Genomic DNA, 26330 nt, shown 5'->3' on the forward strand with positions numbered 1-26330 from the left:
TGGTGCCGGTGCCGGTGCCGCGGGCGGCTGTCCCGGGAGCGCAGGCGGGCTGGCCGCGGGCTGAGCGCGGCTCCGCATCGCTCCTTTGTCTGGCGGCGGCGTGCCGGGCCCCGCTCCGCTCCGGCGGGCGGCTGCGGAGGGCGGCTGGCGCGGCTGGAGCGTGGCGGGGGCGGCGTTCCGTTCTTTAATAGGAAAAAAAAAAAAAATCACGAACCCCACACTAGAACTAATTTTTGCGGCCGAAAGTGTTGCGGGCGCTGCCGTACCCCCGGACGCCTGGTAGCTTGGCAAACCCCTGCTCGGTGCAGCGGGAAGCGGAGTTTTACTTCTGGAAAAGCAGCCCAAACTCTCCGGAGGGCTCCGGCCGCCGCAGCGGCGAGAGAGGGGCCGGAGGGGAGGGGGGATTTTTTCTTTGCCTTTTTTTTTTTTTTTTTTTTTTTTTGACTCTTATGAAGACATGCGCATTTGTTCATTCTTGCCACCGCACTGGAGTCTGCCTAGAAACAAAGAACACAGCCTGGCGAAGTTGATGCTGGCTCCCAAAGTGTCTGGTTTTTTGTTTTTTTTCTTTTTTTTCCCCCCCCCGCTTCTTTTCCTTCATTTACTTGTGCCATGGTTAAAAGCCTCGAGATGTTTCCTTCAGTTATTCCCATGTGCCTGCTGATGGAAACATCCCCCCACCCCCCGCCTCGCCCCTTCTCCCCCCTCGCCCCTACCAGGCCAGGTTACGCATTTTGGGAAGTGCAGCCATGATAGACAGAGCAAGTTCTCTCTCCCATTTTGCCCCGGCCCCGCGGTGTGACAGCTCGCAGGAGGTGTGCCTTCCCTCCGGGAGCCACCCCCTTGCTGAATCATCGCCCAGCCATGGCCGGACAGCCCGTCCGCCCGGGCAGCGGAGCATTCCCCGGCCGAGCATGAGGCGGTGGCGGGGCTGACGCGAGGCACAGAYCTGTTAACATTCGGCTCAGGCGCGGGCGAGCGGCTGCGGGGAGAAAACCTTCCCCTTTCATGGCAGCGGGAGCTGCGGATGCAGTTTTGAGCTCAAAGGCAAGACGTGCGCTGCTGTAAGGAACATCCCCTGCCTTTGAGGTAGTAAAAGTCCGGCTGCTCCGTTCTGCAGCTTTTGCCGCTCTGAAAACTCCCCTCTTGCTCAGATAGGCTCCGTCTGTGTTCGGCTCCGCGTGTGATCAGATTTTGGGGAGTGACGTGTGAATTTGTGGTGTTGTGGCTCGTAGCAATAATCCTGTATTGCGTTTGCATGGAGAAGTGTATGAACAGTAGTGTCGTGTCTGTGCTATTTGCCTGAAATTAGTTTATTCAGCACTGATAGAAGTCGTTGCCTTCATTACGGCAAGGAAATTATAACTTAATCTTTTTGGGACTTGGGGTGCGAGTGTGTCAGATGCYAAGGTGTTGCTAGGTATCCCTGCCTCCATTCAAAGGTTGCCAAAAAATAAGCAAGTGAGAGGTGGGATGAGCAATTTTCGGCTGGGGTGTTTCAGGCAAGACTAAATTGCAGCAGTTGTTGGACATGTAACATGATCCTGTAATTAGAGCGAGGTTATAGTCTATACCATGTTGAAACTATCGAGTGTCTGAGTTGGAGCAGTCTGAATTAAGCTAGTTATTATGGGATTATGCAGAAGCAGAAGTAAAGCAGTTAAAGTTTCCATGCGGTGGCTTCCATGGGGTTGCAGAGATGTTTTCCCCCWATGGATCCTCCTTGCGGGTGTTTTTGCTGTTGAGGTAGTATGTGGAGGCTGCAGTGATGCAGGTTGGAGAAATGCCTTACATGGCACAGTCCTGCTCCTTGGAGCTTAATTTACTAATGAATGTCAAATCACGCATCTCAGGGAGGGAAAAAAAAATTCCTGAAGGGAGGACTTRGGGTTCAGCTTCGTGCAGAAGTGAAGGACTTAAAGGACTCTGTAATCTGGTCTTAAAACTTCCCTGCCCCCATCACCCTCCATACCCCAAGGAAGATGAGTGTTAGCMAGTGGTCTGGTGGAGAGCCCGCAGGCTGTAGGGGTGCTGCCAGTGGGGCAGGACCTTTGTGGGGTGGCTGGGAGCAGCCCTGGTTTGCTGTAGGGTCGTAGTGGTGTGCGCTGCGGTGGCTGAGGCTGTGCACAGTTASGGTGTGTGGGCACCAGCTCTGCTCACGGGTGCTCATTTCCCTTGGTGTGTGTGCGTGTATATATAGACACGGTACATATTTAAATGAAGTCATTTTAAAGTAGACATGGCCCAGAAAAGTTTGAGAGCTATTTCAGTGTTTTGAGTGTTTCTCTTTTCAAAGACAATGGACTGTGCTGAAGCTGCTAGGTATTATGGGATGTGCAGGAGAAGGAGCAGTGTGCCTTGGGCTCAGTTAGCCTTCCTAGCGGTGGCTGAGTTTTATGTATGCACCTGGTTCAGCCTGTTTACAGCTGTGTGACTGCTGCAGGTCTGGTTCTGCCTTATGGGCCTTTTGGGATATATTGGCAGGAGCCCAAAGCAGACCTGGTGGTCAGTGAGGAATTGGCCCCACAGTGCTGCAGACTGTCCTGCTCAGCCTCCTGCAGCATCTGGCCATGTCAGCAGATTTCAGGGTGCCACATCTTTTGCATTGCTGTGAGGGACGCATACAGAGAAAGAGGGAGTGGATCTAGAGTGGATCTAGACCTTTCATTCCTCCCTCATAGTGCTGGACCACATGCTGCAGGAAGGTTACTGACAGTAGGGGTGCTGGGCTGTTGTCTCTGAGATGTTGAATCCACACAGAGGATTTTCTAGTGGTTTTCATGCTCAGTTCCACTTTGCAGGCAGTGGGGGCCTGCTCTGCCCTCTTATTCTCTGTTGGGGAATGGCTGGCATGAGCCTTAAATGTTATTCTTAGAGTTTTACCGACGTAGAAATTTTTTCCTGGGCTTGCCCCACCTTGGCAAGAGAAATATTTGTAGCTCAGAGTTTTGCACTTATGATGCCATCAGGAGTGAGGTTTTGAGGGATTGTTCTGACAGTYTAAGGTAATCCCAAAGTGTGACTTAAGAACTTGTTACTGCAGAGAGAGAGGTTGGCTTTCTTACTTTTTGCAAATCAATTTTGAAGCTGGTGCTGAGGTAGAAGTGGTCCTGCTTCCAGCCTTTCCTTCCAGTCTCTTCCATCCTTGTGAATGAATAACCTTGCAGAATAACAAGAAAGAAAAGATGCTCATTTTAGCCATCACTCAGCTTCTCCAAGTGGCCACAGAAGGAGGACTTGGAGTGGCCCAGGCAGCACAGGATGAGGCAGGACCACAGCGTAACTTTGTTGCTAATATCTGGCAAATGGATCTTCTTAAAGGCACAAGTCAAACCATGGCAGTCCCAGTCACCAGTGCCTGCAGCTTAGTCAGGAGCCTGAAAATGAATGAAGATTTCCTTTGTGGTTAGTGAAGGCCCAGATGAAGATGATGAATSTACAGTCAGGATTTGGTGACTGATGCCCACAGCTGGACACCCATTCTGTGCTGGTGGTGACAACTTGGCTTTGTCAGTGGAGTGAACCACTGCATGACTCAGATGAGTTGGGAAGGAGYATGGAGCATTCATAGGAGCAGTTTTTTTGGACCATGAATGTACTACAAGTACTCTAAACACAGGGCTGGTCATTGAGAGGGAGGCTGAGCACTGAAAAGTACAGTTTGCTTAGATCTCGGTATCCAAAGAGGTGGCTCTCTTGGTGTGCAAACAACCAACCAAAGAACTGCCACCCCAGACAGACATGGCACCCTGCTTTTCAGTTGCCCAAATCTAACCTTCCAGCACCCATCAGGAAAAATGTGAGAAAAATCTTTTACAGAATAGAAAATCTTGCTTGGGGAACAACAGCAGCCTGGAAGCAGGGAAGAGAGGATGTCTTTGTTGAACAGTGTCTGTTTGCCCTTAAAATCCCTTAAAAGCTCTGAAGCTCAAGCTTGCTTGATTTGCTGTGTTTGCCATATGTAATATTTCAGTGAGAAGTTTCAATTCAGTGACTAAGTTGATGCAGGAGTTCCTTTTTAGTTGATAGGAATCCACTCACTCGTGTAATGTAAGGGTTTTCTTTTTAGAGTGGTTTTTTTTTTGGGGGGGGTGGTGTTGGGGAGTGAGCTTCTTTTTAATTAGTGTAGTCCAGACCTCTGGACAGTGCATGCATCCATCTCTGGGYAATGCTCAGGTCCTAATTTGTCATATGATTTAAGCACGGACTTGTCTCTTACTGAAATGCAGTCTTTAAATTGGAGCGTTTATAATAAAATATTTTGTAATTCTCTGTTCACCTCTGCTGCAACACCACAGTACTCCAGACTGCCTATCTGTGCCTGCTGCTGGAATGGAGTTTCTTATCATGCCCCCTAAGTGTAAAATTGTAGAAATGGATCTTYTTAGTTTGTTTTCTCCAGGTTCCCGTGTGTGCAAATTGCTGCCCCTGGATAGATGATTTACCTGAATTTGTGCTTGTGATGCTTTTGCAGTTGGGCACCTCTTGCCTGCTAAGCTGTGCAGTGCATGCTGTTCTTTTAGAAGGTGTGCATCCTCCCCTTTTTCCATGCCATCTTCCAGGAAGGATTGTCTACCCAGAGCGATGTTATCGTCTCCCATTTTAAATGATGTCAGCAGATATTTGTTTTTTTCTCTTCTCCTGTTCTGATGCTAAGTACTCACCATGGGAATGAGTCGTCTTGTATTACTCACATGGAGCAAATCTGTGGCTTGGCCTCCAAATTATATGGCCCTGCTGAGCRAGGGTGAGGGCCTCGGGAGCCCAAGTAAAGGTGCCAGGATCTGTTTGCCTGTTTGTTTTTTTTTTGGTAAAAGCACGTAGGCCGATAGCAAGCTGAAAAAGCGGTGGCTTTCTGAGCCGGGTATTTTATGTCTGAGGGCTTCTGAATGCATAAAATCAGAGAGAATGTGTCTGTGTAATCCGATCTGCTCTTGAAAGCCTTGTGGAGGGCTGCATGCTGCAGACATAAGCTGTGTCAATAAGAACTCTATTCACCCTCGGAAAACAGCCTCGTGATCGGGTTTGATTGGCAKGCTTCCTAAGGGAGGGCCTTTTTTTGAGAAAGAGCTCTGATTTTTTGGCGGTACTTCTGACTGCCTTTTCGGACTCCCACTTATTGTTCTTTCCTTGGCGTGATAAACTTGGATATTTTTGCTGGGAGCTTGCTGGGGCAGAGGGAGGATTTCATGTAGCATGGTAACAGGAGTGTGGGGTGATTTTCCTTCCTCACAGTGCAGCCTTTCTGCCAAAGCCATATTTCTGAGCATGAAGGTGAGGGGTTTAAAAGAATTTGAGGTAGGACTGGAAGTCACTGTGTGCAGGAGAGTCTTCCACACTCTTGAGCATGCTCGAGGTACAGTCTTGCAGAACGCTGGCACAAAACACCCATCCTTGTAAAAGTCTCGGATGGTAATGCACAAAATGTGTGGTTGTGCATGTTTATGTGCTTTTTTCCCCTTGGTTCTGCAGATGTCTGTGTTACCCAGAAGTGTTGTTGGGTGAAATTCTGCTTTCGGTAATGCTGCCATAAATCTGCTGTGAAGGCAGTGTTCTACTAATGGCTGTAATTTGCCGGTTGCTATTATTTATTAAAAAAAAAAAAAAAAAAAAAAAAAAAAAAAAAAAAAAAAAAAAAAAAAATCACACAAGGCAAAAATCTAATTCTGCTTTATGAAGTATTCTACACCTGGCATGTAATCTTTTAAAATCTTGTAGGAAAAATCTGCTTGAGCTGATAAAATGATACTTATGAGATTTGCTGAAAGCAGAATTTTAGGAAGAATACCAGGTTCTGAGCTGCTGTTCAGTGTGTAGCATTTGTGTAAATGGCATTTTCTGCTGCGTTATGTCTGTGATATTCAGCGTCTGCTCTGCTGAGGTCTTAAAGCCATTCTCTTTGGCACTGAGTTACTGGCTTTAACAAAAGAGATGACGGACTCTCAGTTTTGCATGTTTCACTTTTTTCGTCCTTTGGTCTGTCACTTTTTTTTAAAGTTTCATGTCCTTCATCAAGTGATTATTTGAAAATTAGCTCATCTGTATGTCTTTCTGGGTTATTCCTGTAGCTGCAAAGGAAAGCTTGAAAATATAATTAGAATGTAATATGCACGAGCTCMAAAAAAATACCCAACAAAAAATGAAGTAATACAAAGCTATTATTTAAGAGAAATGCAATTATGTTTTGAGCCAATTGAGGCTTGACTTAATTTCTCARGGTTTGCTGGTGATGATGTAGTAAACCCAAAATTAACTCCTGAAATATGCCTGTCCTGAGTCAGGAATTTGRCTGGTGAAAATGGAGAGAGCCACTGAAAGAAGGGGAGTCCCCTTCTATGGGAGTCTGTCCCTGTGCGGTTTGCAAATGGATGCAGCATTTGGGTTCATTCCTGCAGTTCCATTTTCCTGGCTCTTCCCAGCTGAATCCCCTTCAATAAAAGCCTGATCTGGCTTACAACAGCTTTAATAACAAACTGTCTGTTCTAGGTGGGCTTGGCCCCCGTGCAAGCAGTGWGCAGACCTTGGACAAGGCGAGCGTGGGCAGGAAACACTGGCTGCTGCTCCTCGCAGTGTGGGGAGGCCGCAGCTGGGTGATTTGYTTTTACTTCCTGTTCCCAATCTGTTTGGGTCAAAAGTAGCGGTGTTTTTCCATATTAAGATGTTTGGCTTCATTCTGCTAGGCAGCAATAAATTTCACACCGCGCACAACGTGTTTCTTATATTTCAGAGACTCATTATTGCTGCCTTTGACTTTTAATTTGGATGGTGAAACCTTTATTAGTGTCTCCTTTGTTGCACGACCTGCTTTTCAAGGAAAACAGAAAGCTTTTTCTTTTTTTTTCTCCTTTYCTTCTGTTTTGGAAAGAGCCTTTGAAATATCTCACAGGTCTGTAGCTGAGCAGAAGGGAGGGAGCCTGCAGGTCTGTCTGCCATGCCTGGCTCCTCAGCACACTCGCAGGGAGACAGGGGCACCTCAGCCTGCTTCTCTGCTCMTGGAGTTAATTGGGATTCTGGGACTTCATTCATTAATGCTTGTGAAGTGTTTGGTAATGTGGAAGGTTCTGGGACTGTGTGGAGCATGATTGTGCAAAGCAAGGTTGTGATGCTGGGAGGAGCCCATGGAGGTTGATGGACCAGTTGTTAAAGTGGTCTTAAAGACTGGAATGATGAGCTGCCAGACATCCCCATGATAGGRAATCTTGCCCTGCAAAGGACGAGCTCTGAGCCATGGCTGGCTGCTGGGCTGCTGCTGGGAGTTGTTCTCCAGAGCACGGGGTTAGTCCACAGCATGCAGAATGTTACTGCAGGCCATGGTGTGCAAAACTGATGGAGAAGAGAGAATCAGGCTCTTTGGGCTCTTCCCTGGTTGGGCAGCAAAGCTGTTTGGGTTTCTCTTCCCAAAATCTRGTCAAAGCTGCAAAAATGCTGGTCACTCATCTTAAACCACTCAGTTGTAGGATGTCCTACTCTGCAGCCAGCAAGTCAGAATGGGTAAATCTTTTTATAGCCATAGCAGGTATCAGTGGGCTCCTTTCAAAAATAGTCTGAACATTTTTATATAAATAGTAATAAGCAGTGCTGGCCCAGGAGGCTAGTATTGCATTTTCAGATACATTTCAGTGAAGTTATTTTTGAAGTACAGAAAAGAAACTGTAGCATGGAGCCATGCACAGGGGTACAGGTGGTTTATCCTCCTTTCTCTGAAGGCTYCGGATGCTGGTGTTGTATCTGACTGAGGAGCTCAGAGTGCAGAGGTGTTTGGTGAAGCCTCCATGCCCTTGGACAGACTGCCTGGGTTTTGCACCGGCACCTCCACCTTGTGTTTGCACTTGACTCCTGGATCCACCAACACACACCTCCATTCTGTGCACTCTGCTTGTTCCTCATACTCAGCCCATCACTGATAAATTTGGCTTGACTAATTACTCAGTGAAGCACTYGGTGTGACAACCTCAGTGCCCTTCGTTAAGCAGAGCCTTGGTAACGAGCTGACTTGGCAGGTGTCCCAAGCGCCCAGGCGTGGTCGGGCTAATGAAGCAGCACCTTTCACATGGTGCTTGAGGAAGCTGCACTTCAGGTCATGTAAATAAGGCAAACCAGAGTGGGCTGCTCTCCTGCAGGATGAGCAGCGAGCCCCTTCCCTCCTGCATCTCTGCAGTGAGGTGACACCTCTGGGTGCAGCCAGCCTCTCCACCTTGCTCACAATGCAGGCAGGTTGTCCTTCCCCATGGCTGTACTGCACACTCCCTTGGACCAGTCTGCCCAGGGCACTTCTCTTGGGTAGCTCTCACATGGGATTGACCACCTTCATCATGATTTTGAGGGTCTGCAAAGAGTGGATTGAGTAGCTGTGATTCACGTTTCTTCTGAGATTGTGGAGATGAATATGGCATGTAGGGCAGATTCTGCATGAGGTTTTATGAATCTTGCTGAAGGGAGAGACCTGCTGGGTTGGGGACTTTCCAGCTCTGGTGACTGTGTTGTAATATGACTCATTCAGTAGCTGACGTTCAGATAGCAAGGCTGGAATGAGGATGCTGCTGCCAAATGCCAAATTCATTCTGTGTCCTGTGTTAGGTGGAAGGTTATTCTTCTGACAAGACCTTGAGATCTATTCATAAGGTATAGGGAAGCTTATGGTGTGTTCAGTAACAGATTATTTTCTGTACAGTGCCACCCATCTTGTTTTTCTACAGATACCTGGATTTCTAAGTTCAGCCCAGCTGCAGAGGCTGTCRTAGGTGTCCCTAGTTGAGTGGTGACACCACTTCACATGCCAGCTTACATGAAAGTTTCTGGGTCTTGGAGCATCTTGTAGGGAATGGGTGTCTTTGGGAGGATTGTGGAAACCTCTTGACAATTGCCAAGACAGAGCCATTGGCTTCTTGAGCTCCCAGGCTGTGCCGAGTGCTCTTGGCTCCATGGGTGCCACGAGGAGCTAAGCTTGCTCTTTCACGCACTGCACACGGTTTTTGGCACTGAAAGGTGTGTTCTCTTTCCTCACTGCTGCTGTCCTCTTTCCTGTGCTTKGTCAGTCTCATGAGTGCTTGTCCTGGCCGAGGGAGAGGGCAGGAATGATGCCTGGGCAGATGCAGCCTGTGCTTGGGTCAGCTGGAAAAGGTGATGAAAGCAGAGCTGGAGGATGCCCAGAGCCGCAGGAGAGTGTCTGCATGGGTAGGGCTGAGTCAGTTGCTGGTGGCCTTTTGCAAGGTGCTGGGGTTTTTTAGTTMAATAAAACAGTCTAATAATTATGCACTGATTTAATTAGAGTAATGCTTAGAGCATCCATTGCATAAGGCCATGAGCAAAGGCAGGTGCCTTTTAGCAGCAGTTGTTCCCTTTTTGAAACAAAAGGACTGGACAGTTGGGTTGGACTGATCCCATGCAGGCAGTTCACCACACACTGCATTTCAGATAAATGCCTGCTGATTCTGGTTTTGTAGGCATGGGGATGTTGRCTTGACTTCCCAATGTAGGGACCCGAGAGCAAGTGGGGAATGCCACAGTCCAGCCAAGCATGCCAGATTTGGGACTGACTGGCAGTGATTTTCAGGTTTTTTGACAAGGAGTTCCCTTTCTCTCAGTAAAATGTAGATTCAAACACTTGTGAGATGCTTTTTTAGCGCAATCATTTGTGATGCTCAGCAGCAAACACGTGACTGGTAACTTGCTTGTCTGATGGTATTCTTTTGAGTATCCTGAGATATCTCTGTCAGTGTCATGATGACTGGGGAGAGGCATTTTACAGTTGAACAGAAAAATTTCAAAAGGAGTTTTTTTCTCATGAAAGTAAATCTGTATCTGACTTTGCTGCTATTACTGTGCTCCATCTTCAGTTTGCTGGTGCTGGCTGTAAAACTATTAAATTCCTGGTGGGGTGGTGCAGAGCAGTGTCTTCAGTTTGAGTCCGAGCGTTAGTGAGGAACAGCTTGAATTTAAAATCAAGTTTTGGTCACCAGCAACAGACACTTTTTGTTGGTCCCATGTGCCTGTGACACGTGCTGGTGCTGTGGTGTGTTCCAGGTTGGCAGAGTCCGGGGCTGAACACCGCTTGTTCCATCTGACACTACTGCAGCACAAGTGAGACTTGCCCCTTGCCTGTTGATAGGCAAAGAACCCATTAGGATTGCAGAAGTTGTTCACAGACTTGTACAGCAATTGTGAGCATCCCATCTTCCTACGTTTTTGGGTTTAACTGACACTGCAAATACTTTTTTTTTTTTTTTTTTTTTTTCTGCAAGACTCTTAATACAACAAAACTGTTGAAGGAGAGAAGTCCACTGTGGTGATTATTGTCCAAATAGAATAACTTTRTGATAGGCAAAAAGTGAGGCTGTCTACAAATGGGAGTGATTCTGAGAAGAAGGTAAAAAACCTTAATATTCTGAATGATAGAAGAATGAATTTAAATTCATTTAATGTCAGTAATCTTTGTATTATTAGCCATAATCTGCTTCTGAGAAGCATATAGATGTGGCTTCTTTTTTTTCCCCAGCTCTCTGTAGAGCTGCATTAATAAGAACAGAGTGTTTCTCCTGACCTCTGCATTCAGACTATGAGCTCCCAAGGGCACACATTTTTCTTCAGTGTCTTTGGGCAGCATCTGCAGGTAGTGAAAGCTGCCACAAATAAATAGCAAAGCTGGGAGCAYGTTACCGTAGTCCCAGATCATTTAGCAAGGGGCTAATCCTGCATGATGCTTACAGGGGAGTGAAACAAGGGCTGCAATCTGATATCCTTGCGTGGGTGGTTTTAGGATGGTCTTGAACTTGTGTTGCCAAAGAGATTCTCAGCAGGGTGATCTCAGGAGGAAAATTGAAAGATTACGAGAGGGTGCAGGCTGCTGTAGTTCTGGATGCACAGCTTTCTGGATGGTTTACCAGAGGGGAGGGACAAATAGTTTTGATGAATTTGGTGCAGGATTGTTAGCTGGATTGTGGAGATGAAGAGGTAAAATGGTGTTCAGGAGTGTTGTTTGTGGAGAGAGAGTGCTGTGGCACATCCGACATCTTCGGGTGGGAGGTTATCACGATCGACCTCATGCATTTCCCTCTTCTGAGGGAGAGATCCGGTGCACACAAGCTTAAGTTTCTGCAGGAATGCCATGTTGCTTGGCCTGGAGATCCAAGCAACCAAAATGAGCGAGAGAGAGGGAGGGAGAATTAAAGCATGAGATCTGCTTGCTTGTGACCTGAATCCCCTAATCACAGCACTGTGTTAGTGAAGGTCTTAGGCTGGGTTGAGTACAGGGCATCCCCACCCAAGAAAAGATACATCTGCCCGCTACCTCCCAGAATTAGAACTTACTCCTGATGAAATACAGTTGTAAGRACCTTAAACCTTGCCTTAAACYCGACCTGCTGTTTGTGACATTGCTTCCCCCTGTGGCAGGCACATAGTGAGAGCACAGTGAAGAGAGGTGTGTGCTCCCTGAGCTCCCTGTCCTCAGGACACCTATCCTGGGGGCCAGGAAGTCTGTCCTGSTGAGTCCATGCCTTTTGGAACTGGGCCTTCATTTGAAAGCTTGGATTAGAGCCTTAATTGTATTTAGGTGTTGTGATGCTACTTACTTACTCGGAAGTTACATTGAGGCAGTTCATGCAACAGTGTGGCCACTTTCACTGGCCTGTAATTTCCTTTGACTGTGGCTGTTTTTCCTGGGGTGTCCCACTAATGCCAAGCCAGTGGCAGTCCCATGCTTTTCAGCATAGTGTTCAGTTTACTCCAGGTTTTGAGACTGCAGCCAGACTTGCTGTTTTTTTGTTTTTGTTTTTTTTCAAGTAGATAGCTAAACTGAAAAATTTAAAAAAAAAGGAAAGGAATTTATTCCACTTTTGAGTGGCTTCAGCAAAAAAAAATAAAAGAAAAAAGAAAAAAATTGTCAGCACATTTTTGGCATGGAGGTGAAGGRAACAGCATATTTTTATGGCAAGATACGTAATTTGTTTATTTATTAGATGAGAGGTAGAGATGTTTCAGCTGAGGGATGGAGGAAAAAAGAAAAGGAAAAACAAGGAGGGAAGAAGTCTAATGCTCTTTGCCTTTTGTAAAGGAATGCTTCAGTTTTTTCTTTTGAAGCAGTCTGGAAATTCAGGTTAGTCAGTGTAAAGCTGAATAAATAATTTCTCTGAAAAKCACTGCCTAGCTTGCACACATAGCAGCTAGAAAGGCAGATTAAAATGTTTCATAAAAGGACTTTTAAAGCACCTTTGGCTCAAATCTGTGGTACTGTAAACTGATGGAGAACCTCTGATTTTTCTGTTACCTGAGGAACTGGCTTTTAGTTTTAATCTCTTTTTCTCTCCCCTCCTCCTCCCATGATATGAAAGGTGTGTTTGTGTGGAGGATTTCTTGCAGCACATAGTCRAGGACTGTTTCAAAGCTCAGACAATTTGATCCAAAGGCTCTTCCTAGCCTTGATGGAGTTTTGCTTCTRCAGCTCCTGTGAACTAGGAGGGTATTGGTTCAGCATCGTGTCAGATACAGATAATTGAGGTTTAGAACATCCCCCACAAATACTTAACAAAGCACTGTGCAAATGTTTTTGAGAGCTAACAAAAATCTGTGTTGTTGCTTGAAGGTTGAATCCACAGCTAGCTGCCTTCTTGGAAKAAGCAGATAACAAATGAGTTACCAATATCTTATTAATGTTTTGATATTTCCACTGCTGCTGCTAATGTGTGACTGGGGTCAAGGTTTTTGGGTCAAAAGGTGGAGTGCAGGAGGCAGAGCCTGCTCAGTCTTGATTCCCTGTTTGTGTGGTGTGTTTGGGCAAGATAGAACAAGCTGGTGTCCATCTGTAGCCTGTGCCTCCTGCATGTTGGCCACATGGGGTGGGGACAGCATGGAAGAGGCCACGTGTGGAGGATGAGAGGAGCCATAAGGCAGCTCCCTCTTTGCCTGCACCATTGCAGCAGTCACTGGGCTGTGCCTGGGGAGACACTGTCAGAGGCTGATGTGGTGTCTGGCTGAAGTTCTTTGTGTTCAGTTGGTATCCTGACTTGTGTTTCTGATAAAGGATGAATAAGTAGTCAAGGCCAGGTTGGATGGTGCTTTGAGCAACCTGATTTAGTGGGAGGTATTCCTGCCCATGACAGAGGTGTTGGAAATAAATGATTTTTAAGATTGGTTTCATTCCCCACTCTTTTATTCTAACCTTTAGATGAAGCTGGATATACCAGGCTTGGCTGTGGTTTCAGTGTGAGGCCAGAGCTGCTTCTGAGGAAACTTCGGGGGCTGTTGATTTAAGGTTCATATCCTATTGTGTGAGCTCTAGGGCGAGGGTTCAGCTTTCAGAAAGTTCTGTGGGTTTTGTTTGCTTTTTGGCTTTTGAACATGTGTGGTTTTAAAGAACAATCGGTTCTGAGGGAGCCTCTTGTCAATAGTCGTTGATATTTGTGTGGAGTGATCAAAAGAGTCTCTGCAGGCCAAAAGGGAGACTGAACATAGACAGGCCCAYGCTGGAGTCCCTGTGTGTTCCCTGTGCCCTTAAGGTATAGGATTAAGCTTGCAGAAGAGGAACGAGGTCAGGTCTAGACCAAGAAGTAGACTCTGGAATCCAGCCAAGAGTGTAAGTAAGGTTTTTCCTGTAACAGCATCCTAGATGTGGCAGTTGTGTTGACTTAGCCGAAATGAGGCTGACATCTGTAGGTCAGGCCTGATTAAAAGGGAAGGAGGGTGGAGAATAGCTCTGCAGAGTAAAGAGGATTTAAAGATAACACTGGGGGGACATGCGTGGTCCTTACTTGCAGAATTTGGGTTGGCCTTGGGAATCTTGCTGTTCCTGGGAGTAAGGGACCTCCTGGTCTCCTGAGCTCTCCGTGAGCCCCAGGACACTGTGGCTGCTGCTCCAGTTCATGGATGTCTTCTCACTGATCCCTTCCCCCCTGAATCTGACTTTTTGGATAGAAGTCTGACTTAAGCTTTCCTCTTCTGCAGTTCAAGGGAAGCCTCCCACACAAACCTTTGGCTTGGTGTAAAACCCTACTGTGAAGACAACACCCACCCCTCACTTTGTTGTGTTGGAGGGTTAAGTGTCTGGGTCTTCTGCTTGGTGCAGATGAAAGGTGCTGTATTGCTGAGCTATGCTGTGTGCTGGAGCATTATGTGCTGGAAGCTGCTTCAGAAAATGTTTCTGTGCTCCTTTTGACCTCCACTGTGTCTTCCTGCCCAAATTCAGTTGTGCTGGTGGCAGAGGATGTTGGAGGCTGTCTCTTTGTTGAGAGAGGAGGAAAGAGGTGGGTGATGGCACTTCAGAAGCAGTAACCCCATACTTTASTACAACAGCATATTGTGCCCAAAACTGTGCTTCGTTATCATTACACATTGAGTGTGTTGCTCTCAGAAGTGCTCTGACATCAGGGATCTCCATCCTTTAGGATGGGTGAGGTGACACTACAAACAGTATTATGAGGGAACATGCCACCTCCAGGGTCAGGAAGTAATTTATCTCTACTTCTTGTTTGGAAACCTTCAGGAGCTGGTCTGCTGTTCTGGTTTTTTTCCACAATGATTGCTTTCAGTGGAAAAATGGCTTATTTGATTAGATGAACACTTYGGTGGTGAAAATCAGAAAAGAAGAGGGTGCTTAGTTTCTTCCTGAAGTAGGAGTTWTAGTTTTCAGATGAAAAACTTTCTTAGCAAGATAAAAATAGAGAATTACTTTATGGGGAAAGCACTTGCTTCCCTCCTGGCTCTGCTGGGCAGCCTTCAGCCAGGAGGAAGTGGGGAAATTACCCTCAACTCCCCTGGACCACAACCAGTCCTAGTGGTTTTCCAGTGAAGTAACTARAGTTACACCAGAGCTGCACTTTAGGCCTTTAAATTTAAGGGATAAATGAATCCATATGAAAATTGAATTTTAAATCCTGTCAGGCATGGCTTCCCCCCTCCCTGTAGCAGCCTGTGTGTCACTGCTTCATGAAGCACAGGCCATGTTGAATRGTGAGATTCATCATGTTGGGGTGCTCAGTCCAGCTAAGCAGCATGGACARCTGTGATCACCACTCACATCAGCCAGTTAATAATATTTAGAGAAATAACTACATAAGCAGTAGTGCCCTCGTGTAGAATTCTGGGCCTCTCTGTCAGGAGACGGGCAACTATTTGATGATTTTATAGAAAATAAATTATCTTGGCCTTTATTCTAGTCCCTAAATTCATTCTCARCTGTGACAAGAGCCAGGATTTAAGCCTGGGTCCCCAAAAGTAAAATGCAGTTAATTAGCCCACTCCATCATGTAGCCTTCTCTGCTAACAAAGGCAGTATGCTCAGCCAGACAGCTCTTGCTCACAAGTGATGCTCACCTTTTGTATGGCAGAGTGTGCTTGCTCAGAGCCTTGTTTGCATCCCTTTTCAGCAGTGCTTCTTAACCCCTCTGTGCAGCCCCATTGTAGTGCTGCCTGTCTCCAGTGGAGAGACTGCTGGCAACAGGATGTGTTTAAGTTTGAATGATGGTTTGTGTTACTGGCAATGGCTGGGGAGTTTTACCAAGGTCAGACGCTGCTGCAGAGTAAAGGGGAAGAGGGTTTCTACCCYGAGGAGCTTGCAGCCCTCAGGGCAAATACTCAGGGTGATGTRACATTCATGTTATTAACTGTAAACTGTGAAAGGGGTTCAAGCAGTGTTTGGGGRGCAAAGTGAGACAGCTAAAACAGCTTGATTTCTGAGTGGGAAGGAAGATTGTGAGCTGTGGTCTGGAGTCCTGACTTGTTCCCACCAAACCAGATCTCCTCACTGGCTGGAAGCTTGTTTGCATCAGACACTGATAACCAGGAGCTCAGCTGCTGTGCTGGATCAGGTGTGGGGAAATAAACCAGCAAGAAAGATGGGTTACTGTCACTGGGGGACTCTGCTGCACTGCTCCCTGCAGATCAGGGGACATRTTGGACATTTCTGCTCACCATCTGATTTGGGTTTAGAGCCAAGATAGGGAGTTTCCTGAACAGGGCATGCAGTTGTCGCATTTTCCTACCTGGTGATCTTGGCTAGGTCACTTAACTCTGTTCTAATGCAAAGGAATAGCTTGGGTTAAATGTCAAGAAACTTTGATGTTTTTTGACTCTGTGCAAAAATCTAAATTTCACTGTTGCACCTGCAATGTCATAGGATTTAGAGGGATAACCCTTAGTCTAGGTAAGTCTGTTGGCTGTAGTCTGTAAGAATGTGTATGCAGTTTAAAAAACATAGGGGCTTATTTTCAGATCCTCTCATCTATTTAAATGCAGGCTGTTCAGTGCTTGGCTGCTTCTTGAAAACTGCACTTGCTGATATTGTAATCCAGAGCCTATGTGCAGGCAGTGCCATGTGGTTGGATGCAATCMTTGCACAAAAAATCATCTGTATGTAGATACTAGAATGTGAACAGTGATGTCTGTGTGAGTGGATAGCAGGTCACRACCCCCTGAAAATAGAAACATATTGATGTTGTTAGCAAAAGCTGTGGAGCATGTTTTCCTTGAAAATTGTTATTCAATATTGTCCTTGCTGTCTTTTGAATTAAACATACTGTAAGGGTTGGTTTGCTGTAATTTTGACGGTTCTGGAGCACTGGATATTGGGTAGTCATTATCAACAGCCAGGGAAGGTAGCATGACCTACTGAACAGACAGCAAGATGCATAGACACTAGCAGCAGGGAAATCTAAGACACCGCGTGGAAAAATATGTACAAGGTAAAAACTTGCGCAGCCAGCCCTTATGCAGCAAATAAAGCAAGGTCTTACTGACCTTGTCAGCTGTACAGGGCAGTCTTTGCATAAGAATGACTTGTGCTTAATATGCTAGAGAAATTATTCAGGGACAAATATTCCTGTTTTCTGCAGCGCTGGGGACACTGTCGTCTTCCTTCTCCAGTCGCAACACAAACAAAAATGCATTGCAGGCAGGCTAYGAGGAGGACCTGACCTTCCTCAAGCACAGACAGTTCTGCTTCCCATGGCCTTTAGAAGATCTGGTACTGTCCTGGAAAAGCTGAATCCAGTGTCTTATAGCAGCCACCTTTGAAACTGGCAGTGGCTGGATAGAAAGGCAGCATGATGGGTGTCTTCCTTAATTAGTCTGTGCAGTTTGTGTCTGCTAATAAGAGATCTGCTAGACTCAGAGATCAGAGGAGCGCTTTGCTCTTCCTGTTGTGCTGTGTTGAGGCAAACAGGGGGACTGGACCTGCAGGCTGGTTAAATGCCAGGAGATAGCAGTCAGGCATTTCCCGTGGCCCAGTGCTTGCGTGCAGCTCTTGGACTGGCCAAGCCCACTCACCCTCTGTTTGGAGTGAGCAGGAATTACGGTGGAGCCTGTACACGATAGCTCCCTGCTTCAGAGCCCGGATTCCCTCCAGCCAAGGTGGGAGTGGGACAGATGGATGGTGAGCTGGCTGGAGTCTCTGTCCCCACGTCCTGGCCAGGCCAGTCCCTGTGCCACCACTGTGGCCGGGTCTGTGCCTGTACATTTGGTGTTGCTTACTAAACCTTGCTGGTTACTCACTATTGCTGTTTCTGATGTTTTTTCCTTTCTCTTCCACTGGGTAGATCAACCCCATAAATGTCTATGTTCAAGAGGAAAGCTATCTTGAGTGTTTGGCAGAGCAGGGTCTCCAAGGTCTCTCTATCAGGAGAAGGCCAGAGACGGTGTTTGTTGATATTGATCATGGGAAATGTAATTAATGCGGGTATAAAGTGTTAAATGTTAAATTAAAATGTGAGATTTAAAGGCAGTCAATAGATCAATTCTGAGGCTGGGATGAAATGCTCAGACTTTCAAACAATAATCAGATTTCCGATAAAATCTCACTGTGTGTAATTAAAGGGGTTGAAATACTAAATCAGGTGTTAAGGGAGTGATATTTAGACGATGTTGARAGAACAAAGATCCAGACAAAAAGAGCCCTCCTGTCTGCAGGCAGAGCTCTGGCAAGGCAGAAATGGTGTAGAGCATGGGGGATGTGCTGATCTAGCAATTAAAAGTAGCAAAAGAGAAGAATGACAGGAAAACTGCACAAATCTACCGTGCTGAATATCTGCCTGGATGGAGACGAGACCATTGGGACCCGATAGCTCCCTTGTAGTCTGATAACACTTCTAAGACTTTGGTCCAKCCACATGCACAGATGTCTGCATCTGATGTGGTCTTGGTGAGCCCTCACTAGAGATGCGAGGACAACATGTTAAAACCAACCCCAGCAGAAAGTACTGCCACACGAAACACTTCCCAAGTGTTAAAAATACTAATTACCGACTGTCACCACATTCAGTGACATCCCAGCTAGTCAATAAGAGTAAAGGCATGCAGTTGATATTTTATTAAGAGTAACAGTTTAAAGAGAGGGGCAAGGCTGGGCCCAGTGCTACTGAGAGTGGTATACACGGGGTGTCTTAGGGCACATGGCATTTCTAGGACATTTCTTTGAAATTTATATTTTGCTCTATAATCCATAAAAAAAGAAGCAGAAAAGACTCCAGAGTAGCCAACTCCCTAGTTTAACTGGCCTATGAGTAATGATACCAAACAAATTCTGCTTTAGGATCAGCATCAGGCTTTGCTCTTCCAGTCAGCTTAATTTTCTGATGCTGCGAGCTGTGCAAGAAGCTGTAGGAAGCATCCATTCCCTGAATATGTATCTTTGTTTTCATCCCTAAAGGSATAATTCAGAATATGGGACAGACATAGTATTTACTGTGGGCACTGCACCTGTCAAGGTAACATTACTATGGGATGGAGGGTAAAAAAACACTCCTCTGCTAGATAAAATGGATAAACTGGCTCATTAGCTCTGGGCACTTACTTGCTAACCATGTCCTGTACCTCTGATGTAATTATCTGTGAAGATGTAGCTGTAAGGCTCTCCAGAGCCTTGAAAGATGCATGTTTCAAGAGTATGTTCTCATTTTGTTTTATAATGCTGGTGCAGCCTCTGCTGTGCAGTGGCAGAGGTTGAGGTGCTGATTAGGTCCTTGGATGTGATGCAACCCCACCCAGCTGGTCATCAGCACCGTGGAAATGCTTTGTGGTTGTTRTTGCTTAACTGCGAGCCCTGCCTTAGCCATGGGTTGAGCCGGGCTCCTAGCAGAGGGTGAAGATTGCACAGGGCGGTTTCGGCAGTGGAGAGCTCTTTTGAGCTTTTAAATAAAGGTCTCTAAAATTTCCACCGTGGTGTGGCTGGGCAGAGGTAACCTGATCTTTGGAAAAGTGCCTTTGTGCTGTAGCTTACAGAAGGGCTTCTTGATTAACAAAGCCTGAATGCGGGTTAGTTAAACTGTAGCCATTGTATTCAAGGTCACTGTTAATTTTTTTAATTGCAAGCTTTCTCTCAAGTCGGGTTGGAAATGAGACTTGCTSTGTCGAGCTTCCTTACAGGGTTGGAAATTGTGGCATTTCATCCTGCAATTACTCTGTGTCACTCTGCCCCTGCTCTTTATCTAAGAGGAAAACAGGCTTTGTAAACTGCTATACATAGATTTTAAGTTCTCATTGCCGATATTAGAAGTCCCAAAAAGCATGTGTCTCTGAGARGAGACTGATGCTCAGTCTGCAGCATATCCTAAAACCAGCCAGGGGAAACAAGGAGCAGGGAGATAAGGGCATGGCTGTGGCTAGGGACTTACAGGAGGTGTTTCCCCTTCACATGAGTCATGGTGGAGCTCTGGAGGTGCTTGCCAAAAGGTGTTGTGGGCACATGAAGCTTTCAGAAATGCTTGGGAGACAGACTGGGGAAGCACAAAGCMAGGAGCTGGATAGGGAGCGGTGAGCAGGCAAACCCCATAGCATGCAGAGGGAGTGCTCAGAGTCAGAAGGGGTGGGAGGCTGAAACACTGGGGTGGGAGACTGTGTCTGTCTGCTGGGCTGCACTCCTGGGCATCGGTGGGGGCTGCTRGGTTATTTTCACCAGCTGCAGCCCACCTGAAAGGATGGTCATTCCTCCACATTCCTGCTGCTCCTGCCTTCTTTATCCCCACCTGCCTGTGGACAGAAGCAGAGGAAGGACCTGCACACAGCACACCACTCTCAAACATGATGTTTGAGGACTTGCATGCTKGAGGGGAAGGCCAGCCTCTCCTGACAGCCTGTCAAGGAGCATTTTCTTGCCTCCCTGAACCATTGCTGTGGTTCTGGTTCCAGTCTGCTGGGTTGTTTCCACCTACATATTCAGCACAAGTAGGAAACCCGCAGCACTTGGCAGCACAGGAAGGGTGAAAGGGTGTTTTTCGCCTGATCCTGTACACTTTTCCCCTAAAGAGTCTCCCCTTACTYCTTTCCTAGAGAGAATATCAGGAGGAAGAAAAGAGATGCTAGTCTCTGGTCTTCTCAGATGCCTCAGTGTTCCCTGAATGATACTCCCCTGGGTTAACACTGTCCTTGCACATTTTTAAGGTGAAACTCCTTGCAGTCTCATTCCTAGCAGGCAGAGTTGGCTGCTCCTGCACTCGAGCTGTGGTGATCCTGGCAGAGCAGCGTGTGCATGGTGCGTGTGGCGAGTCCCAGTTCTGTTTTTCGTGACCTGAATGCATGGAACAGCTTGTTCTCTGCTGTCTGTTAACCCTTGGRGAGACATTTCCTCTTGTGCTCCTTCGTTCTGCGTTGGCTGTGCTCAGCAGGGTCAGCTCTGCACTTCGGGTTCGGGGGCAGAGCCTGCGAGGGAGTTAATTGCTGAGTGATGATGGCTCTCCCCAGCTGAAGGTCTGCTCCCATGAGCTATTTAAGCCTCTGTTTCTTGTATCTCCGTGCCAATCAGATTAGCTGATGCCAGGAAACAGACCACGGCCTGCTTGCTCTTGAATGCACCCTTTTTCCTCCTTACCTGTTTATCCCAGTCAAGCCCCTTTCCGCTCTGCCTCGGATCTTTAATTTAGCTTTGTTCCTTCCTTTTCATTTTCACAGCCTTGCTCTGGCCCATCTCCTCTCCCTGAGGCTGCCTCCTTGGGTTTTAACATCCAGTCTGAACAAGAGTCAATCCTGTTCCCTGTCCTAGTCGTGACTGCTCCCTTTGCAGCACCATGTACCCCTCTGCATTTCTGCATCGAGCTTTCCTTGCTCTTGATTCCCTCCATGTTTACCCTGTTGTAACCTGGATTCCCTCTAAATTGCAGTAGAGAGATGCACAGATCAGTGGAGCCTGCTGAAGGCACTGGTCTTCCCAGGAAAGAAAGGGGAGTAGGTTGGGRAGGGGAGAGTGTCTGAGAACTGCCCCACAGTCATTGTTCAGGGCTGCTGCCACCCCGCTGTCTGTGCACCCTCGGGCATCACTCTGCTCTTCTCCCAGCTGGACCCCTGCACTCATTCACTGRTTTTGGCAAGGGATTCATTGCTGAAAAAAAAAAAAAAAAGCTCTAAACCCCCTCAGGCTCACAGGACCAAGCGTTCCAGCCTGGCCCTCTGTGCCAAAACAGGCCCATCCCCTGCCTCTTGTGAGGCCCCACCTTTATCCTTCTTCTAAAAATAAAACGCAATGACATTCCTTCCTAGTTACTCTGTTCTCTTATTCTGACCTCATTAGACTTTCCCAATAGAAAATTTCATTGAACTCCTCTATTAGTGGTGAAAACAAACAAGACCATTGGACTTCCTCTGGAAAAAATGCATCTATATAACAGGGAATTGCAGRGAGCCAAATTTCCACTGCTGAGTTTGTGCTGTACACATATGTTCTCTCGTATGCGTTTAGTAAACAAAGTTGTCTTCACACTAAGAAGAATTTAAAACAATTTATCCTTTATATCTTATTCTCCTCCCATGTTGGAAAAAGATTGCTTCTGTAATATCGTAAGGAGCAAAGTAGTTTTAGCTGGGGTTTCAAGAACAGCCTCCTTTTTCCAGACCCCCTGAGCTAAATATTTTTTGAGGCTTATGTATGTGCATGTACATAGGAATGACAGCCAGGTGTTGGATTGCTAAGCCACATCATAAATTCAGTTTGTTGGACACCTCTGATTACCTCCTCTGCACTCTGCCCGTAATCATTCTCCTTCAAACATCCTTCTAATGTTCTTAACAGCAGCCAATTAAAACAAAGACTTCACTTGCCATCTATCCCCTCTTCCCTCTGCCATCACCCAAGCCTCTTCTCTTGGCTGGGGGGAAATAAGTGTGTTGATGGATGTGGTTCAGAATGTATGCTCAAGGTTTAACGGAATATAACCCTACTTGGGTTTTTTTGCTGCCTTCTTTAAAGTTTAGCTTGGGCAGACATCCAGCCAAGCAGGGGTGGGTGCTGGTGTGTTTGCAGGTGGGGCTGTGGGCTGGTGGCAGGCAGGACAGGGCACATGGAATGCAYTCTTCATCTGTGCTCCTGCCCACCTTCTCGGGCTCCTGGTTTGGATTCAGAGRTTTCATGCTGATTTAGGTGCTTTCTGAAGAAAAGCATGCCACGGGCCTTAAGGGGGAAATTGGAAATAATTCAGGTCACTAAGACTTCCATGGGGGAAGTTAGAGGCTGTGGTGTTGCAGATGCAGGAGGGTAATGAGATAATTGAAGATCTAAGGATTTCAGTTGGTGTCAGTGACTCAGGCATCTCAGGGAGGATAGAGGCTATTCAGTCCCTGAGAAGTTGATTCATCCACCTGGCACTGAGATGAAGAGTAGGGAATAACAGATTTTGGGGTGTGTGGAAGGCAGGAGGGGCCAACACRTTAACTCTAAATGGCTTGGGAAGTGCCTCAAGGGTGACTTTAACTTCCCCTTGCCTTTTGTAGGGCTTAGCTGTGTTGGCTTCTCTCTGCATGAATCTCTAAACCCTGTTTCCCACAGGGGCACTGGACAGAGGGTTGAATGGGTGGTGCTTGGTGCCAAAAATGGCCCTTGCACCTTCAGGTGCCTTTTGGTTCAGCTGCTCCCCTGCATGTACTGCAGCAGTGCCTCCCTTGCACGCTGGGAGGGTGTTTACTGCTGCTCAAGCAGGATTGGGATTGTTGGACGTGCCTTTCATCCTGTTGCAGCCTGCTGGATTAATAGGGCAGATCTGTGTGTGTGTGCATGCTTTCTGCTCTCCCTGCTGTATCCTGCTTCGTACTGTAATGGCTGTGGGCTCTGGAACAGATCTGTTCATCTGCTGCTTGTGCAGCCTTTACCGCAGCAGTTTCTTAATGCCCGATTGCAGTTCCTGTGTTTTACCCGCCAGACATCGCTGAGAGACGGGAATGTAACAACCCCCATTTGTGGAGGGATTAGGTGACTTGTCACTTGTGGCACCTGTGGCTGCAGAACTATTGGAGTCCCTGTTTCCAGGGTCCCAGTCTGACAGGACCAGAGCATCTTTCCTGTCAAAATGATGACTACCTGTGCAACGATAATGCCTTTGGGGTTTGGAACTAGGCTGCTCTGGATTTTCACTGGCATATGGAAGTGGAAAATATGCTCTTTGTTGCCAATATGTTTGGTTTTCTTGCTTTTCTACATGTTCTAACTTTTTTTGTTTTAATTCTGAAAGAAAATATTCTAAATGCATTGAATGCTTTTGTTCCCAGTCTTTCAGTCTCCTTCTGTCATCGTGTATTTGATTTGCAACCTGAGGATGCCATTAGAGGTCTGAGTTGAGAAATAAGTCAAGGCTTTACTTCTCCTGAATTGTTTGACAAATGTATTTTGAGTACCTTTGTGCACTGTATGCCCTTCCATGTAGCCTACAAATGATAGGTGTTTTCCTCATTGTGCATGAGCCCTCATTTTTAACACATCCCGTAACTCGGATGGACTCGAATGTAGGAGCATAAAGACATTGGAGGCCTGCCCTGTGCAAAGGGGAAAATTACTGTCTGGCCCAGAGCGGTGGCTTTGTGATGACTGCATTGTGTTCTGGTGTGCTGTGTTTGTACCAAACTGGTTTGCTGCCAAGTTACTTATGGCTTATCCAAGCACTCAGTACAAAGAATGTTAGAAGAAAAACTTTTTTTGTTTTCTCTGAATTCTTCCAGCTGAGAAAGAATTCAAACCACAGTCTAAATGCTGTCTCCTCTTTCTGTGGGCCTGTGGTGACCAGGTAGGGCATTTAACGCTGGAGTGCCTTCAACTGTAGTGTGTGTGTAGGAGCATGCACGTGCTTATAGAAGATATAATATGGGACCTGCTGCTTATAGAAGATATAATATGGGACCTGCATGGAAAGTGCCTTTTTGTTGGAGAAAAACCTGTCTCTTTGAATAGAAGGTTCTGTGATTGAGAAGTCTGGAGTGGGAATTTTTCAAATGCAAATACATGTGCCTGGGCAGAAGCAGGAACCTATGAAGGAACAGAGCTGGGTTGGTCTCCTGTGTGTATAGAAAACATCTGATACCTTCTGAAAGTCCCAGGCTGCCTCTGCAGCACAGTGAATGGCTGAGCTGGGCTCCTGTTTCTGTATTTCCCCTGCCTGACAGAGTTTATTGCCTGGCTTGAGGGCTAGGATCACGCTTGGAGCTTAGGAGATACCCGTAGGTTATTGCTGTCAGCAGAATCCCAGGAAGGGCAGCTGGGTAAAAACGTTCCCTCCCCTCAGCCGTCCCAAACACACGCGGACACTTATCTGATTGGCAAGGACCTTGGGGGTTTCTTGAACACTGAGTAGGATAATCAGATAGATTGTGGGATACATCTGCTTGATCCTATTTCTTACGATTACGTGGTGGGGAACAAGCCTTAATGAGCCTTGGCCTTTCCTGTCTCCTCTGTAAATTTGTTTGACTCAATTGAGCTCTCTTTGTGTGAGACAGCTCTCTTTGTGCTTGGATATGGAAGCATCCACCTCTGAAGCTGGCTGTGCTTTGAGACGGGGTTTGGATTAGCTGACCTCCAGAGATCCCTGCCAACAATTTTTTTTCCTTTTTCTTTTGTGTTTGCAGCTGGTGTAATTGTGGTCCTAACCCCTCCCAAGCGGTGCTGGCACTGGAGAGGATTTTAGCACTGTTTCACAGCGAGTGCAGTAGCTGCTTCTGCACGGCAGAGGAAACGCTCCTTTCGGGTCAGCCACCCCGCTGTAAGGCGGCTCCCTGGCTCTCGGCACTGGGAAGTTGCATCATGTAGGAGGCCAGAAAGGATTTGCCAGGCGGGTCCTGATAGAAGGGAGCATCCTCTCCATGTGTGTCTGACTGGCAATGGCTTCAGTCGAGCAAAACTCTCACTGGGCTGCCTGATCAGCAGGGCATCCCCCAGATCCCACAGGGCTGGGGTGGCTGTGGGTCACTGTCAGTGCTAGCAGAGAGATGGAGTAGGAAAGGGTCTTGACCTCTGACTGSGTCCAAATAAGCCGATGGCAGAAAATCGAAAGCCCAAAAGAACAGAAATGTGCATGTGTGGTTATTCTAACAACAAATCTATTCAGTGAAAGAGGGGGAAGTTCCCTTTGAAGCACCACAGYGCATGCTGCCCTGGAACACCCTATGGAAAGGTATTTGTTCTGCCAAGGCACGTGTGTGGGTCCAGCACAGCAGCTTCTGTGACTTTGTTCAAAGACAAACAAACAAACAAAAAAGCTCCTTAAATTGCAATGTTTTTGTAATGCATTTTTGGCATAGAAATCCCCAGKAGATAGTGAGAAATAACTCCCAGCCGTTTGCCTTTGGAAGCATTTTGAAGAGCTAATCGTGTACGAGTGAAGGGGAGTTGTTTGAGCTTTGGTGGACAAGAGGTGCTGAAGGTTCTGGAAGAAGGAAAACAGACTGAACATTTCAGGTGGCTGAGGGAATAGGAACACCMTAGTGTGCACACTGAAGAATGGTASATTWCAAAAACAAAGGGATTTTTTCAATATTTCCTTWAACTCAGCATTAATTTTTCCTGTGATTGTTTGCTTCAGGGTGTAAGTGTGGAGAATTGCTTGTACACAAGGGAGGATAAAGTTCCCTGTATTATTTATACATTCTTTTTTTCTGCATATTTTCCATTTTTTCCCCCTCCTTGTTTTTTTCAGTTGCCCACCTCTGCATGCGAGAGAGGTGCTGAGGTCATGTCAGGGCAGCTAAGAGCAGTGGGAAGTGCCCAGAGGCCAGTGATGCATAATCCATTTTCCCAAGGACAGCGGCACTGCTGGCCCTGCAGCAGCCCACTGCCATCTCTCAGGGTGCCATAAATCCAGGAGCTTCAGCAAGGCTGGCAAACCTCCAAAGAGATGGGATGCAGTATGTGCAGCCTTTGCCAGCGACAGGCAGGAGGATATTCTTTGTGCTGCTTTATCCAGAGAGGTCACAACCAGTAATCCCCACTCTCCAAAGTTGCATTAAGCTAGCAGAATGAATGAGTGTGAGTAAAGGAGGACAAATGTTAGTGGTTCCTTTAGCACAGAYCTGTGTGCTACCTGCGTGCCCAAATATCCACCCTGTAGTGGGTTTATGTCCTGACAATGAGGCTTTTCCATTGCAGCAGCACTGGG

The 26330-nt window shown here is 46.7% G+C and overlaps 1 long non-coding RNA gene across 1 annotated transcript in view; it reads left to right on the top strand.

Moving 5' to 3' along the window:
• Nucleotides 1-473: 473 nt before the first annotated feature.
• The window catches only part of LOC130583577 (uncharacterized), a 31869-nt gene continuing 6012 nt past the window's right edge, over nt 474-26330 (top strand). The window contains exon 1 of the long non-coding RNA XR_008966439.1: nt 474-1089. This is a non-coding gene — a long non-coding RNA (uncharacterized LOC130583577). The remainder of the gene's footprint in view (nt 1090-26330) is intronic.

Source organism: Malurus melanocephalus, unplaced genomic scaffold (assembly GCF_030028575.1).
Source record: "Malurus melanocephalus ecotype Western Australia unplaced genomic scaffold, MMel_1.1 scaffold_603, whole genome shotgun sequence".
Taxonomy (NCBI): Eukaryota; Metazoa; Chordata; class Aves; order Passeriformes; family Maluridae; genus Malurus; species Malurus melanocephalus.